This window comes from Triturus cristatus, chromosome 1_2 (genome assembly GCF_964204655.1).
Source record: "Triturus cristatus chromosome 1_2, aTriCri1.1, whole genome shotgun sequence".
Lineage (NCBI taxonomy): Eukaryota > Metazoa > Chordata > Amphibia > Caudata > Salamandridae > Triturus > Triturus cristatus.
The window spans coordinates 327,768,528-327,786,627 of NC_140580.1; positions in this window are offsets into that span (position 1 = coordinate 327,768,528).

The window sequence follows — 18,100 nt, forward strand, 5'->3', positions numbered from 1 at the left end:
GTGTAGTAAATTTGCCAAATTATGAACCAGGTCAGCAGAGGTGCTGTAGAGCCAGAGAAACCAGGTCAGCAGAGCCGTTGTAGGGCCAGAGAACCAGGTCAGCAGAGCTGCTCTAGAGCCTAAGAAGCAGGTCAGTAGAGCTGCTCTAGAACCAGAGACCCAGGTCAGCAGAGCTGCTCTAGAGGCTGAGAACCAGGTCAGCAGAGCTGCTGTAGAGCCAGAGAAACCAGGTCAGCAGAGCTGCTTTAGAGGGAGAGAACCAGGTCAGCAGAATTGCTTTAGAGCCAGAGAACCAGGTCAGCAGAGCTGCTCTAGAGGCCAAGAACCAGGTCAGCAGAGCTGCCGTAGAGCCAGAGAACCAGGTCAGCAGAGCTGCTATAGAGGGAGAGAACCAGGTCAGCAGAGCTGCTTTAGAGGGAGAGAACCAGGTCAGCAGAGCTGCCCTAGAGCCAGAGAACCAGGTCAGCAGAGCTGCTTTAGAGCCATAGAACCAGGTCAGCAGAGCTGCTTTAGAGCCATAGAACCAGGTCAGCAGAGCTGCTCTAGAGGCAGAGAACCAGGTCAGCAGAACTGCTCTAGAGCCAGAGAACCAGGCCAGCAGAGCTCTTTAGAGGGAGAGAACCAGGTCAACAGAGCTGCTTCAGAGGTAGAGAACCAGGTCAGCAGAGCTGTTCTAGAGCCAGAGAAACAGGTCAGCAGAGCTGCTCTAGAGCTAGAGAACCAGGTCAGCAGAGCTGCTTTAGAGCCATAGAACCAGGTCCGAGAACCAGGTCAGCAGAGCTGCTCTAGAGGCAGAAAATCAGGTCAGCAGAGCTGCTGTAGAGCCAGAGAAACCAGGTCAGCAGAGCTGCTCTAGAGCCAGAGAACCAGTTCAGCGGAGCTGCTCTAGAGCCAGAGAAACCAGGTCAGTAAAGCCGCTTTAGAGCAAGAGAACCAGGTCAGCAGAGCTGCTTTAGAGGGAGAGAACCAGGTCAGCAGAGCTGCTTTAGAGCCAAGGGACCAGGTCAGCAGAGCTGCTCTAGAGCCAGAGAACCAGGTCAGCAGAACTGCTTTACAGCCATAGAACCGGGTCAGCAGAGCTGCTTTAGAGCCAGAGAACCAGGTCGGCAGAGCTGTTGTAGAGCCTAAGAACCAGGTCAGCAGAGCTGCTCTAGAGCCAGAGAACCAGGTCAGCAGAGCTGCTGTACAGCCAGAGAAACCAGGTCAGTAGAGCTGCTTTAGAGGGAGAGAACCAGGACAGCAGAGCTGCTCTAGAGGGTGAGAACCAGGTCAGCAGAGCTGCTCTAGAGCCAGAGAACCATGTCAGCAGAACTGCTTTAGAGCCATAGAACCGGGTCAGCAGAGCTACTTTAGAGCCAGAGAACCAGGTCAGCAGAGCTGTTGTAGAGCCAGAGAACCAGATCAGCAGAGCTGCTCTGTAGCCTAAGAACTAGGTCAGCAGAGCTGCTCTAGAGCCAGAGAACCAGGTCAGCAGACCTGCTGTAGAGCCAGAGAAATCAGGTCAGCAGAGCTGCTTTAGAGGGAGAGAACCAGGTCAGCAGAACTGCTTTAGAGCCTGAGAACCAGGTCAGCAGAGCTGCTCTAGCTGACACTGACTGACTGACACTGACAGATTGACACTGACTGACACTGACACTGACTGACACTGATTGACTGACACTGACTGACAATGACTGACACTGATTGACAGACACTCATTGACAGACACTGACTGACTGACACTGACTGACTGACACTGGATTGACTGACACTGACTGACTGACACTGATTGACTGACTGACGCTGACTGACTGACACTGACTGACACTGACACTGACACTGACTGACTGACACTGACACTGACTGACTGACACTGACTGACTGAAACTGACTCACACTGACTGACTGACACTGATTGACTGACTGACACTGACTGACTGACACTGACACTGACTGACACTGACACTGACTGACTGACACTGACTGACTGACACTGACACTGACACTGACTGACTGACTGACACTGACTGACTGAAACTGACTGACACTGACTGACCGAAACTGACTGACACTGACTGACTACTCTCTACTACCCTACTACTCATTCTATACTACTCTCTACTACTCTCTCTCTACTACTCACTCTCTACTACTCAACTACTCACTCTCTACTACTCTACTACTCTCTACTCTCACTCTCTACTACTCACTCTCTACTACTCACTCGCTACTACTCACTCGCAACTACTCACTCGCTACTACTCACTCGCTACTCACTCGCTACTACTAACTACTACTCTCTACTACTACTCTCTACTGCTCACACTCTACTACTCACTCTCTACTACTCACCCTCTACTACTCTCTACTACTCACTCTACTACTCTCTACTACTCTCTACAACTCACTCTCTACTACTCTACTACTCACTCTCTACTACTCACTCTACTACTCACTCTCTACTACACACTCTCTACTACTCTCTACTATTCACTCTCTACTACTCACTCTCTACTACTCACTCGCTACTACTCACTCGCTACTCCTCACTCGCTACTCACTCTCTACTACTAACTACTACTCTCTACTACTACTCTCTACTACTCACTCTCTACTACTCACTCTCTGCTACTCACTCTCCACTATTCTCTACTTCTCACTCTCTACTACTCACTCTTTACTACTCACTCTCTACTACTCACTCTACTACTCTCTCTACTACTACTCTATACTACTTGCTACTACTCTCTACTACTCACTCGCTACGGCTCTCTCTACTACTCTCTCTACTACTCACTCTCTACTGCTCACTCTACTACTCACTCTATTACTCTCTACTATTCACTCTCTACTACTCACTCTCTACTCATTCTCTACTACTCACTCTCTATTACTACTACTCACTATCTACTAATCACTCTCTACTACTCACTCTTTACTGCTCTCTACTACTCTCTCTACTACCCTCTCTACTACTCACTCTCTACTACTCAATACTACTCACTCTCTACTACTCACTCTCTACTACTCACTCTCTACTACTCTCTACTACTACTCACTCTCTACTACTCACTCTCTACTATTCTCTACTACTCTCTCTACTACTCTCTCTACTACTCACTCTCTACTACTCTCTACTACTCACTCTCTACTACTTACTCTCTACTACTCTCTTCTACTCTATGGGAGCCGGCCTCGTGGCGTGGTCCTGTTTCCCCGCGCTAAGCCGCACGAGGTCCCATGCACCTCGGGGCTCCTCCATTTTGGACTATACGTCACTCCACGTGACCACCTGTGTGACCCCGCTTCACCCGGCCTCTGTCCCAGCGAGGCCCGACATCGAGGCGCCAACCCCTGGCCCGGGGGATACCACGTGAACCCTTCCCACTCCCGGCGGAGGGCAGTATCGATGGGACCCCCAACCGTTCTTCCACACCTAGGTGCGATCGCCCCACAGCTCTCTGGGGCCTGGCGCCTCTCCTGCTGGGCGTCTGGCCGCTCCCTACCCGGCCTCTCCGCCCCCTCCGGGCGCAAGGGTCCGGACATCAAAGGGCTCCAGTCCTATATCTGGGGCGACCCGACAACAGGACAGTAATTGTATCCTGGAGTCAAGAGCCCTGCTGATCGGATCGCGGCTGACCCTACGGAAGAAGACTCTGCCTGAAACTACCTGTTGAGCCCTGCTGACGACGTCGCGGCTCCATCGTACTTACAAGACCTTTACGAACCTTTGGGGCCCTGCTGACGCCGTCGCGGCCCGACCTTGTGAACTTGCCCTCAGAGCCCAGCTGACCTCGTCGCGGCTCGACCGAAGCGGACCTACCACCGGAGCCCTGCTGACTGTGTCGCGGCTCGACCCAAGCGGAACTATCACCCGAGCCCTGCTGACGCCGTCGCGGCTCTCCTCGACCAAGCCGCTCTGAGACAGCATCCAAGGTCTGGCACAGAGCCCCCTTCCCCGTACCTGGTTGGTACTGAGACTGTCCCGCTACCCTATTCCCTTCGAGACATGGAGACTCTTACTGGATCCCTCGATCCCACTGTAAATATTGAACGTACTACTTTTTGATAAAGAACCAAGTCAAGCAACCAATATTGAGTCCTGTGTGGTGGTGTTACTGGGCCTAGTACGATCATAGGAGAAGGACCCCCCCTGCAGGGGCTTCTCAGCGGCGCTCGGCTATACTTGTGCGGTAGGAAGGTGCCACGGAATAGTCTCCCCGACTCCCCGGTGGTCCTCCCTCCAACATACTCACTCTCTACTACTCTCTACTACTCACTTTCTACTACTCACTCTCTACTACTCACTCTACTACTCACTTTCTACTACTACTCTCTACTACTCTGTACTACTCTCTACTACTCACTCTCTACTACTCTCTCTACTACTCTCTCTACTACTCACTCTCTACTACTCACTCTACTACTCTTTCTACTACTACTCTCTACTACTCTCTACTACTCACTCTCTACTACTCACTCTCTACTACTCACTCTCTACTCACTCTCTACTACTCACTCTCTACTACTCTCTACTACTACTACTCACTATCTACTACTCATTCTCTACTACTCACTCTCTACTACTCTCTCCACTACTTACTCTCTACTACTACTCTCTACTACTCTGTACTACTCTCTACTACTCACTCTCTACTACTCTCTCTACTACTCTCTCTACTACTCACTCTCTACTACTCACTCTACTACTCTCTCTACTACTACTCTCTACTACTCTCTACTACTCACTCTCTACTACTCACTCTCTACTACTCACTCTCTACTCACTCTCTACTACTCACTCTCTACTACTCTCTACTACTACTACTCACTATCTACTGCTCATTCTCTACTACTCACCTCTACTACTCTCTACTACTCACTCTCTACTACTCACTCTCTACTAGTCTCCACTACTATCTACTACTCAGTATCTACTACTCACTCTCTACTACTCTCTCTACTACTCACTCTCTACTACTCTCTACTACGCTCTCTGACTCACTCTCTACTACTCACTCTCTACTACTCACTCTCTTCTACTCTCTACTACTCACTCTCTACTACCACTCTCTACTACTACTACTACTCTCTACTACTCACTCTCTACTACTCACTATCTTCTACTCAGTACTGCTCACTCTCTGCTACTCACTACTACTCATTCTCTACTACTCACTCTACTACTCACTCTACTACTCACTCTACTACTCTCTCTGCCACTCACTCTCTACTACTCCCTACTCACTCTCTACTACTCACTCTCTACTACTCACTCTCTGCTACTCTCTATTACTCTCTACTACTCACTCTACTACTCACTCTCTACTACTCTCTATTACTCACTCTCTATTACTCACTCGCTACTACTCACTCGCTACTCCTCACTCGCTACTCACTCTCTACTACTAACTACTACTCTCTACTACTACTCTCTACTACTCACTCTCTACTACTCACTCTCTACTACTCACTCTCTACTACTCACTCATTACTACTCTCTACTTCTCACTCTCTACTACTCACTCTCTACTACTCACTCTCTACTACTCACTCTACTACTCTCTCTACTACTACTCTATACTACTTGCTACTACTCTCTACTACTCACTCGCTACGACTCTCTCTACTACTCTCTCTACTACTCACTCTCTACTGCTCACTCTACTACTGACTCTATTACTCTCTACTACTCACTCTCTACTACTCACTCTCTACTACTCACTCTCTACTCATTCTCTACTACTCACTCTCTATTACTACTACTCACTATCTACTAATCACTCTCTACTGCTCACTCTTTACTGCTCTCTACTACTCTCTCTACTACCCTCTCTACTACTCACTCTCTAATACTCAATACTACTCACTCTCTACTACTCACTCTCTACTACTCACTCTCTACTACTCTCTACTACTACTCACTCTCTACTACTCACTCTCTACTATTCTCTACTACTCTCTCTACTACTCTCTCTACTACTCACTCTCTACTACTCTCTACTACTCACTCTCTACTACTCACTCTCTACTACTCTCTTCTACTCACTCTCTACTACTCTCTACTACTCACTTTCTACTACTCACTCTACTACTCACTCTACTACTCACTTTCTACTACTACTCTCTGCTACTCTGTACTACTCTGTACTACTCACTCTCTACTACTCACTCTACTACTCTCTCTACTACTACTCTCTACTACTCACTCTCTACTACTCACTCTCTACTACTCACTCTCTACTCACTCTCTACTACTCACTCTCTACTACTCTCTACTACTACTACTCACTATCTACTACTCATTCTCTACTACTCACTCTCTACTACTCTCTCCACTACTCACTCTCTACTACACTCTATTACTCTCTACTACTCTCTACTACTAACCTCTACTACTCTCTACTACTCACTCTCTACTACTCACTCTCTACTACTCTCTACTACTATCTACTACTCAGTATCTACTACTCACTCTCTACTACTCTCTCTACTACTCACTCTCTACTACTCTCTACTATGCTCTCCGACTCCCTCTCTACTACTCACTCTCTACTACTCACTCTCTTCTACTCTCTACTACTCACTCTCTACTACTACTCTCTACTACTACTACTCTCTACTACTCACTCTCTTCTACTCAGTACTGCTCACTCTCTACTACTCACTACTACTCATTCTCTACTACTCACTCTACTACTCACTCTACTACTCTCTCTGCTACTCACTCTCTACTACTCCCTACTCACTCTCTACTACTCACTCTCTACTACTCACTCTCTGCTACTCTCTATTACGGATGTATGACGTTACAACGCACACTTTTACAACGCATGCACTTACAACGCATTTTTTACAACGCATAATCCATTACAACGCATGACATTACAACGCATGACACTACAACGCATTTTTAAAAACTACCTTTACAACACATTTCCATTACAACGCATACTACCTTTACAACGCATACCATTACAACGCATAATATTAAATTGCATTTAAGGTAAGTATTAGATAGTATAGGGGTAAAAGTTACTTTTCTAACTCCAGGGGTGCAACAGTAGGGTAAGTGTTGGATAGTATAGGGGTAAAAATTACTATTCTAACTCCAGGGGGTGCAACAGTAGGGTAAGTGTTGGATAGTATAGGGGTAAAAATTACTATTCTAACTCCAGGGGGTGCAACAGTGGGGTAAGTGTTGGATAGTATAGGGGTAAAAATTACTATTCTAACTCCAGGGGGTGCAACAGTAGGGTAAGTGTTGGATAGTATAGGGGTAAAAATTACTATTCTAACTCCAGGGGGTGCAACAGTGGGGTAAGTGTTGGATAGTATAGGGGTAAAAATTACTATTCTAACTCCAGGGGGTGCATCAGTAGGGTAAGTGTTGGATAGTATAGGGGTAAAAATTACTATTCTAACTCCAGGGGGTGCAACAGTGGGGTAAGTGTTGGATAGTATAGGGGTAAAAATTACTATTCTAACTCCAGGGGGTGCAACAGTAGGGTAAGTGTTGGATAGTATAGGGGTAAAAATTACTATTCTAACTCCAGGGGGTGCAACAGTAGAGTAAGTGTTGGATAGTATAGGGGTAAAAATTACTATTCTAACTCCAGGGGGTGCAACAGTAGGGTAAGTGTTGGATAGTATAGGGGTAAAAATTACTATTCTAACTCCAGGGGGTGCAACAGTAGGGTAAGTGTTGGATAGAATAGGGGTAAAAATTACTATTCTAACTCCAGGGGGTGCAACAGTAGGGTAAGTGTTGGATAGTATAGGGGTAAAAATTACTATTCTAACTCCAGGGGGTGCAACAGTAGGGTAAGTGTTGGATAGAATAGGGGTAAAAATTACTATTCTAACTCCAGGGGGTGCAACAGTAGGGTAAGTGTTGGATAGTATAGGGGTAAAAATTACTATTCTAACTCCAGGGGGTGCAACAGTAGGGTAAGTGTTGGATAGTGTAGTGTAATATTATGCGTTGTAATGGTATGCGTTGTAATGGTAGTATGCGTTGTAATGGAATGCGTTGTAAAGGTAGTTTTTAAAAATGCGTTGTAGTGTCATGCGTTGTAATGTCATGCGTTGTAATGGATTGTGCGTTGTAAAAAATGCGTTGTAAAGGTAGTGCGTTGTAAAAGTTGCATTGTAAAGGTTGTTCCCCCTCTATTACTCTCTACTACTCACTCTACTACTCACTCTCTACTACTCTCTATTACTCACTCTCTATTACTCACTCTCCATTACTCACACTCTACTACTCTCTACTACTCACTCTCTACTACTCTTTACTACTCACTCTCTACTACTCACTCTACTACTCACTCTACTACTCACTCTACTACTTACTACTACTCACTCTCTGCTACTCTCTCTACTACTCTCTACTACTCTCTACTTCTCTCTCTCTACTCTCTATTACTCACTCTCTACTCTCTACCTCACTCTACCTCTATCTCTACTACTCTCTACTTCTACACCTCTACTTCTCACTACCTCTACACCTCTACCTCTATACCTCTACCTCTACACCTCTACCTCTACACCACTACCTCTACACCTCTACACCTCTACCTCTCTACCTCTCTCTACCTGCTCACATATGCACATATATATATATATGCATATATATGCATATGCATTTATAGATATGTATGTGTGTATATATATATATATACATACATATATAGACATATATATAATCTGCATATCTATATAAATACAAATATAAATGCATGCATACATATACATATATGCATACATATCCATGTTATGTACATGAAAGTTTGAAAAACACTAATACAAGCAAAGCTAAAAAGCCACCTAATTACAAACAGAATTGCTTTAACTTAGACGAGGGCGAGACCTATTGCATTTTCAATGCTTGTTTACTTTGGCTCCATCAAGAAGGCATTCCGATGTATCACACATTTGCCATTAATTCTGAATGGTAGCACCCTAGTTGCTCATTAGATCACTGTAGTAAAGCTACTGCTCACCAGGGAAGTCTGCTGCTGGTATTCAAAGTGCATGTTTCAGTCTGCATGTCAGAATTTTTTAATGAAATAGAAGAGGATTTGAGAAGTCAAAATGTGCCCTAATTTTTCTTTCTGCAATGCTAATCATAATTTCTATGGCAAAATGCACCCCCTCATTTTGTTCCTTTGCGAATTAAATGTTTTAAGTGTTACCACTTTATTCCAATCAAGATGGCTTCAGGTGTGTCATACTTTTGTAATAAGTAAGACTGTTAGCCCTCTAGTTGCTCTTTAGAACACTCTGGGACATTCTGTCATTGGGCTATACTTGGGCTACATCTGAGTGATATTTGTGCTACATTTGGGCTCTTTTGTCTCTGGTGGCCATCTTGGGGGATGTTTTTGTTATGAAGTTTCCTAATATCCTCATTTACTACAGTCTCCTCCGTAGGAAATACTTTCAGTTTTTTACTTTGATTCCATCAAGAAGGCATTCCGATGTGTCACACATTTGCCATAAATTCGGAATGTTAGCACTCTAGTTGCTTATTAGATCACTGTATTAAAGCTACTGCTCACCAGGGAAGTCTGCTGCTGGTATTGAAAGTGCATGCTCCAGTCTGCATGTCAGAATTTTTTATTGAAATAGAAGAGGATTTGAGAAGTCAATCAAAATGTGCCCTAATTTATATTTTTCCAGCACTAATCATAATTTCTAAGGCAAAATTAACCCCGTCATTGTGTTCCTTTTAAATTAAACTACTGACTCTCTACTTCTCACTCGCTACTACTCTCTACTACTCACTCTCTACTACTCTCTACTGCTCTCTACTACTACTCTCTACTACTCACTCTCTTCTACTCACTGTCTACTACTCTACTACTCACTCTCTACTACTCTCTCTCTACTACTCCCTCTCTACTACTCCCTCTCTACTATTCACTCTCGACTATTCACTCTCTACTACTCACTCTCCACTACTCGCTCTCTACTACTCGCTCTCTACTACTTGCTCTCTACTCACTCTCTACTACTCACTCTCCACTACTCTCTCTACTACTCACTCTGCTACTCACTCTACTACTCTCTCTACTACTCTCTACTACTCACTCTACTACTCTCTACTACTCACTGTACTACTCTCTACCACTCACTCTCTACTACTCTACTATTCACTCTCTACTACTCTCTACTACTCACTCTCTACTACTCACTCTCTACTAGTCTCTCTCTACTACTCACTCTCCTACTCACTCTCTCTCTACTACTCACTCTCTACTACTCTCTACTACTCACTCTCTACTACTCGCTCTCTACTACTCTCTACTACTCACTCTCCACTACTCACTCTCTACTACTCTCTTCTACTCTCTCTACTACTCACTCTCTACTACTTTACTACTCTCTTCTACTCTCTCTACTACTCACTCTCTGCTACTCTCTCTACTACTCTCTACTACACACTCTTTACTAATTGCTCTCTACTACTCGCTCTCTACTACTCACTCCACTACTCACTCTATACTACTCTCTACTACTCACTCTCTACTACTCTCTACTTCTCACTCTCCACTACTCCACTACCCTCTACTTTTCACTCTCTACTACTCTACTACTCCCTCTCTACTACTCACTCTACTACTCACTCTCTACTACTATCTACTACTCACTCTCTACTACTCACTCTCTACTACTCCCTACCACTCACTCTACTACTCACTCTCTACTACTCTCTACTACTCACTCTCCACTACTCAACTACCCTCTTCTACTCACTCTCTACTACTCACTCTCTACTACTCCCTACTACTCTCTCTCTACTACTCCCTACTACTCTCTCCCTACTACTCACTCTCCACTACTCACTCTCTACTATTCTCTCTACTATTCTCTCTCTACTACTCTCTACTACTCTCCCTCTACTACTCTCTCTCTACTACTCACTATACTACTCACTCTCGACTACTCTCTACTACTCACTCTCTACTACTCACAGTCTACTACGCTCTACCTCTCACTCTCTACTACTCACTCTACTACTCACTCACTACTACTCACTCTCTACTACTCACTCTCTACTAACTCTCTACTACTCACTCTCTTCTACTCTCTACTACTCACTCTCTACTACTCACTCTCCTACTTTCTACTACTCACTCTCTGCTACACTCTCTACTACTCTACTACTCTCTACTACTCACTCTCTACTCTCTATTACTCATCCTCTACTCTCTACCTCTCTACCTCTCTCTACCTCTCTCTCTACCTCTCTACCTCTACCTCTCTACATGCACACATATTCGCATATATATATATATGCATATGCATCTATATATTCACTTAAAAAACCATAGGTTTCACACATGTTATAGTTAGGTGGATATTTCACTCGTAAAAAACCAATGAAATTCCCCCGTTATAGTTATTTCAGATAACTATAACTCGCGCGACCGCCACTCTATCACAAGAATGATGTCATCAGTGATGTCATGAGTGATGCCACTGACCATGTCATGAGTGATGTAATATGTGACGTCATGAGCAGTGGATTGCGGGCGCGCGAATTATAGTTATCTGAACTAACTATAACGGGGGAATTTCATTGTTTTTTTACGAGTAAAATATCCACCTAACTATAACATGTGTAAAACCTACGGTTTTTTAAGTGAATATATATATATATTCACTGAAAAAACCATAGGTTTCACACATGTTATAGTTAGCTGGACATTTTACTGATAAAAAACCAATGAAATTCCCCCGTTATAGTTAGTGCAGGCAACTATAACTCACGTGACCGCAATCTTCTGCTGATGCTAATACTGTATTTAGACACTTATTTGCCCATGTCTTCTTCCATTAAATTTTAGCTATACATATATTACAAATATTTTTTTTTCATAAAGACACATATGTCATCAGCAGAGGATTGCGGTCACGTGAGTTATAGTTGCCTGCACTAACTATAACAGGGGAATTTCATTGGTTTTTTATCAGTAAAATGTCCAGCTAACTATAACATGTGTGAAACCTATGTTTTTTTCAGTGAATTTGCAAGGTTTTTTAAATGCTAATTCCGAACTATAACGTGTGTGAAACCTATGGTTTTTTCAGTGAATTTGTACGGTTTTTTAAATGCTAAGTTACTTTACGCCATTCGTGGCGTGCGCGCCCACTTAATGCAGTTTGTTCCGTGCGCACGCAGTGCGCTTCGCGCACCGCGCGCCCACTTTACGCAGTTAGTGCCGTGCACGCAGGGTGGGCACGCGGTGCGCTACGCGCACCGCATGCCCACGTTACGCTGGATGGGCCATGTACGCACGGTGCGCTTCGCGCACCGTGGGCACATGGAGGACATATTATGCGCTCCGTTGTGAAAGGTAATGTTTGATTTTTTGTAGTGCACTGGTGATGTTATATGCCGTGCACAAATGGTGCTCTTTGGGCAACATTTGCACACGGGGTGTGGAGAATATGGATATTTTTTTTTTGTTGCAGTTTTTTTACCGTACGCGTACGGTAAGCGTAATCGACGTTTTTTCGGAAAAAAATAAAATTGCATTTTTCCCCTTGAGGGTTCTTTGAGGACACCTTCATCGAGGCTAGGTGGTTGGGAGCAGTCTAAACAGCCCCTTTATATGCTTTTTGCCTTTGTTTTTCTTCCACCCCCTCAGAGTGCGAGATAGAAAATGGCAGCTGCCGCTTCCTGGTTTCGACCGATTCGAATGTTTACTAAGATCTAACAGCCAATCAGAATCGCACTCGCGCACGTCACCGTACGCGTACGGTAAGCTTACGGTAAGCGCACCGTAAGTGCACCGTAAGCTGCCACAGATATATATATTGGTTTAAAGGCTATTTTCTCAGGATCTACTGAACAGATTTACACAAAACCTACAAAAGGCACTTCCTTGACCTGTAGACTACCTCTCTGCCAAATTTCAAGTAACTCTGTTCAGCCGTTCGGTCTGTAGCTGTGTCTAAAGGTCCTATGGAAAAATGCATGTGAAAAACGCGTTTTGGGACCCCCCTTTTATCTCAGCCCCCGCTTGACGAATCCCCCCGAGACTTTCAGGGTAGGAGCGGAGCGTAGCGCCCCACCTATTTTGAAAATCGCGAGGATTCGTCGACCGGCGCCAAAGTTATTCCAAATTGAATGTTGCGGATTTCCTATGGAAACAGGGTCCTAACTATAACTACCTACTGGCGACCGCCAGTAGGTAATGTGTGTATATATATACATACATATATAAACATATATAATCTGCATATCTATATAAATATAAATGCACGCATACATATACATATACGCATACATATGCATGTTATGTGCATGAAAGTTTGAAAAACACTAATAAAAGCAAAGCTAAAAAGCCACCGAATTACAAACAGAATTGCTGTAACTTAAACAACGACGAGACCTTTTGCATTTTTAATGCTTGTTTACTTTGGTTCCATCAAGAAGGCATTCAGATGTGTCACACATTTGCCTTGAATTCTGAATGTTAGCACTCTAGTTGCTCATTAGATCACTGTAGTAAAGCTACTGCTCACCAGGGAAGTCTGCTGCTGGTATTCAAAGTGCATGTTTCAGTCTGCATGGCAGAATTTTGTAATGAAATAGAAGAGGATTTGAGAAGTCAAAATGTGCCCTAATTTTTCTTTCTGCCACGCTAATCATAATTTCTATGGCAAAATGAATCCCCTCATTTTGTTCCTTTGCGAATTAAATGTTCTGAGTGTTACCACTTTATTCCAATCAAGATGGCTTCAGGTGTGCCATACTTTTGTAATAAGTAAGACTTTTAGCGCTCTAGTTGTTCTTTAGAACACTCTGGGACATGCTGTCATTGGGCTATACTTGGGCTACATCTGGGTAATATTTGTGCTACATTTGGGCTCTTTTGTCTCTGGTGGCCATCTTGGGAGACTTATTTGTTATGAAGTTTCCTAATTTCCTCATTTACTACAGTCTCCTCAGTAGGAATACTTTTAGTTTTTTATTTTGATTCCATCAAGAAGGCATACAGATGTGTCACACATTGCCATTAAATTAAGAATGTTAGCACTCTAGTTGCTCATTAGATCACTATGGTAACGTTACTGCTCACCAGGGAAGTCTGCTGCTGGTATTGAAAGTGCATGTTTCAGTCTGCATGTCAGAATATTTTAATGAAATAGAAGAGGATATGAGAAGTCACTCAAAATATGCCCTGATTTTTCTTTCTGCAGCACTAATCATACTTTCCATGGCAACATGAACCCACTCATTTTGTTCCTTTTTAAATTAAATGTTTTAATAGGTACCACTTTATTCCAATCAAGATGGCTTCAGGTGTGCCATACGTTTTTCATAAGTAGGACTGTTAGCGCTCCAGTTGTTCTTTAGAACACTTTGGGAAGCTGCAGTAGAACACAAAGGAATCAACTGACAGTCTCTGCCCTAGTTGGATGTACATGTTTTACTGAGAATGTCAGACTTCATTCTCACATGACTGAGAAAGATAATGTGAATTTTTACAGAAAATATGCTCTCAGTTTAGCTTATAGATCACCTTCCAAACCTCTGTGGGAAAAGCATGAGAAAATATTTTTCTCTCAAACATGATTCATGATATCCAAGCAGAAGGCTTTTTCACATGGTAAAATCACCTTAGAACACACCACAATTCCTAAAATGAGTATGGTACCATCAACAAATGATTTATAATGTAACTAAAGTCTTAAAACCTTCTATTAACGGCAATGCTTTTTAATGAGGTGCTATCATGTATATTGGTCCCAAGATGGCTGCCAACACTTCTTGGATGAAGTGCTGACAGCCAATCAGATCTCACAATGAGATGTGTGGTTAGGCTCCACCCAGATACATATGTGATTTTGATGTTAATTTTCTCAGGAACTACTGAACAGATTTACACCATTTAAGCAAAAGGCATGACTCTGAACCAAGGTCTACCTTTCTGCCAAATTTGGTGTAATTCCATTCAGCAGTTCTGGCTCTAGCTCCGACTAAAGGTCCCTATGGAAAATTGCATGGGAAAACACGTTTTAGGACCCCCTTTTTTCTCAGCCCCCGCTTGACGAATCACCCTGAGACTTTCCGGATAGGAGCGGACCGGAGCGGGCCACTTAGTTTTGAAAATTTTGCGAAGATGCGTCAACCGGCGCCAAAGTTATTCCAAATAGAATGTTGCAGATTTCCTATGGATAATAGGTCCTAACTATAACTACCTACTGGTGACTGCCAGTACGTAATATATTCACTGAAAAAACCATAGGTTTCAGGGGCGTTATAGTTAGCTGGACTTTTCACTCTCACAAAACCATTGAAATTCCCCCGTTATTGTTAGTTCAGCTAACTATAACTCGCACGCCCGCAATGTACTGCTGATGATGTCACACATTACATCACTCATGACATGGTCAGTGACATCATTCATGACATCACTGATGACATCTCCAATGACATCACTGATGACATCGCTGATGACATCATCCAGTGAATGTGTGTTTTTCTGAAAATTAAATCTGTTTTATATATGTATATCTCAAGGTCGATGGAAGAATAAATGGGTATATCAGTGTCTAAATGGATCAATTTTTTCTGAAAAATTGATTGTATAACTGACTGATTAAGTGCATCTTAGTGAATACATGGCTTAGTGAGTAATGTTTAAATATGTAAATATCTGTATCAGTCTCTCACTTTGTGTATAAGTGGCTGCATGGGTTGGTGAGTAGCTACATGAGTGTCTATATAGGTTATTAGTTGTTTTTTTGAGTATCAGTATGAGTGTCTGAGTGTCTGTATAGTTCGGTGGGGGGTATTACGTAGTGCATAGATGCATGAATGAGTGACTCACTGTTTGTATGTGTTGAAGACAGCATGTGTGCAGGACTGTATAGGTGGATGAGTGTGTGTATGGGTGTGTTAGTGAGTGAATGTCTGTCTCAATAGTGTCTTTATGAGTAACTACATATGTTTTAAACTAGTATATGTGACTATTGGTGTATATAAGTGAGTATATGTGAGAGTGAGAGATTGGAAGAGTTCCTGTATGAATACGTATGTGTTTCTATAAGTGATTGTTTAAAAGACTAAGTATGTGTAAGTTTCTGTAGAAGTAAGTGTGGTGGTGTGTGTTTAACTGTATATCCAAGTAAATGGATGTTTGATTCTTTATTAGCATGAGTGACTATGTGTGTGAGTAACTATGGATGAGTGGCGTTGTGTAACAGGATGTATAGGTGTATGGGTACATATGATGAGTAAGTACATGTATGAGTGACTGTATAGGATTGTTGGTGAATGAGTGGATGTGGATGTGGAACTTACAATTACTGAATAGGTTGTTGTAACTGGTAATGGTATGATCATTGTTTTAAAAATGTTAGTTTCTATGTTTGAATGTGTGTATCAAAGGTTATATTAGGGTGAGAGGAGGTCTGCCACTCTATCACAAGGATGATGTCATCAGTGATGTCATCAGTGATGTCATTGGAGATGTCATCAGTGATGTCATGAGTGATATCACTGACCATGTCATGAGTGATATAATATGTGACGTCATCAGCAGTGCATTTCGGGCGCGCGAGTTATAGTTAGCTGAACTAACTATATCGGGGGAATTTCAATGGTTTTGTACGAGTGAAAAGTCCAGCTAACTATAACGTGCCTGAAACCTATGTTTTTTTCAGTGAATTTCTAAGGTTTTTTAAATGCTAATTCCTAACTATAACGTGCCTGAAACCTATGTGTTTTCAGTGAATTTCAAAGGTTTTTTAAATGCTAATTTCTAACTATGCATACAGAGATAGGACATGTGAAGAAAGAAGAAAAAACACACAAAAAAAAAAAGAAATGCAGAAAGAAGCAACAGAAGTCCTCGAAGACAAAGAAAAGTGCAGGAAGAAGGATAACGTGCAGAAAGAACAAACAGAAGAGCAGAAAGAAGCCTTGTTGTAAAATCATCCTGTATCCTCAACTTTTTCAGACGGATACTGGTGGTAACTGAGTCTGACTAACCAGTCCTAGAGCCAGTGCTATGTTAAAAGACACTTAGAATACAGTGAAAACACCTACATACACTAGGGAACACTATGTGTTGGGGTCCCCCTGTGATTAGCATGATCTCCTCTGTAAGCCCCTAGTATATAATAGGGCAGGGGGATTAAAACTACCTCTTAAAATGTGCCACAGGGTGTGTTTGCACACATCACCTCAGGCCCCATCCCCTTCCTTCCCCACTGTGTAAACACGCCCTGTGGCCGTTTTAAGTTGGGAGATTAAGTCCCCTTGAATCCTAAGGGTCCCTAGGGTCCAACTAGCCCACTAGGTACCTCCAGTAAGCGCCACAGAGCTGCGTTGCAGAGAGATGTAAAAAAGGTCACGGCCTAGACCACCTCTCTGCAACGCAGCACAGTGGTGCTTACTGGAAGCACCTGGTGGGCTAGTTGGCCCCCAGGGTCCCTCGGGATTGAAGGTGAATTGTTTCCCCAACTTAAAACGCACCACAGGGCGTGTTTGCACACATCACCTCAGGCCCCGTCCCCTCCCTTCACCACTGTGTAAACATGCCCTGTGGCCATTTTTAGTTTGGAGATTAAGTTCATTTGAATCCTGAGGGTCCCTAGGGTCCAACTAGCCCACTAGGTACCTCCAGTAAGCGCCACAGAGCTGCGTTGCAGAGAGGTGTAAAAAGTGGCACGGCCTGGACATCCTCTCTGCAACGCAGCGCAGTGGCGCTTACTGGAAGCACATGGTGGGCTAGTTAGCCCCCAGGGAACCTCAGGATTAAAGGGGAATTATTTCCCCAACTTAAAACGCGCCATAGGGTGTTTGCACATGTCACCTCAGGCCCCGTCCCCTCCCTTCCCCACTGTGTAACCACGCTCTGCGGCCGTTTTAAGTTGGGAGATTAAGTCCCCTTGAATCCTGAGGGTCCCTAGCGGCAAAATAGCCAACTAGGTACGTCCAGTAAGCGCCATTGCAGAGAGGTGTAAAAATGGGCACGGCCAGCACCACCTATCTGCAACGCAGCGCAGTGACGCTTACTGGCAGCACCTGCTTGGCTAGTTGGTCCCCAGGGTCCCTCAGGAAAGAAAGGAAATTATTTCCCCAACTTAAAACGCGCCA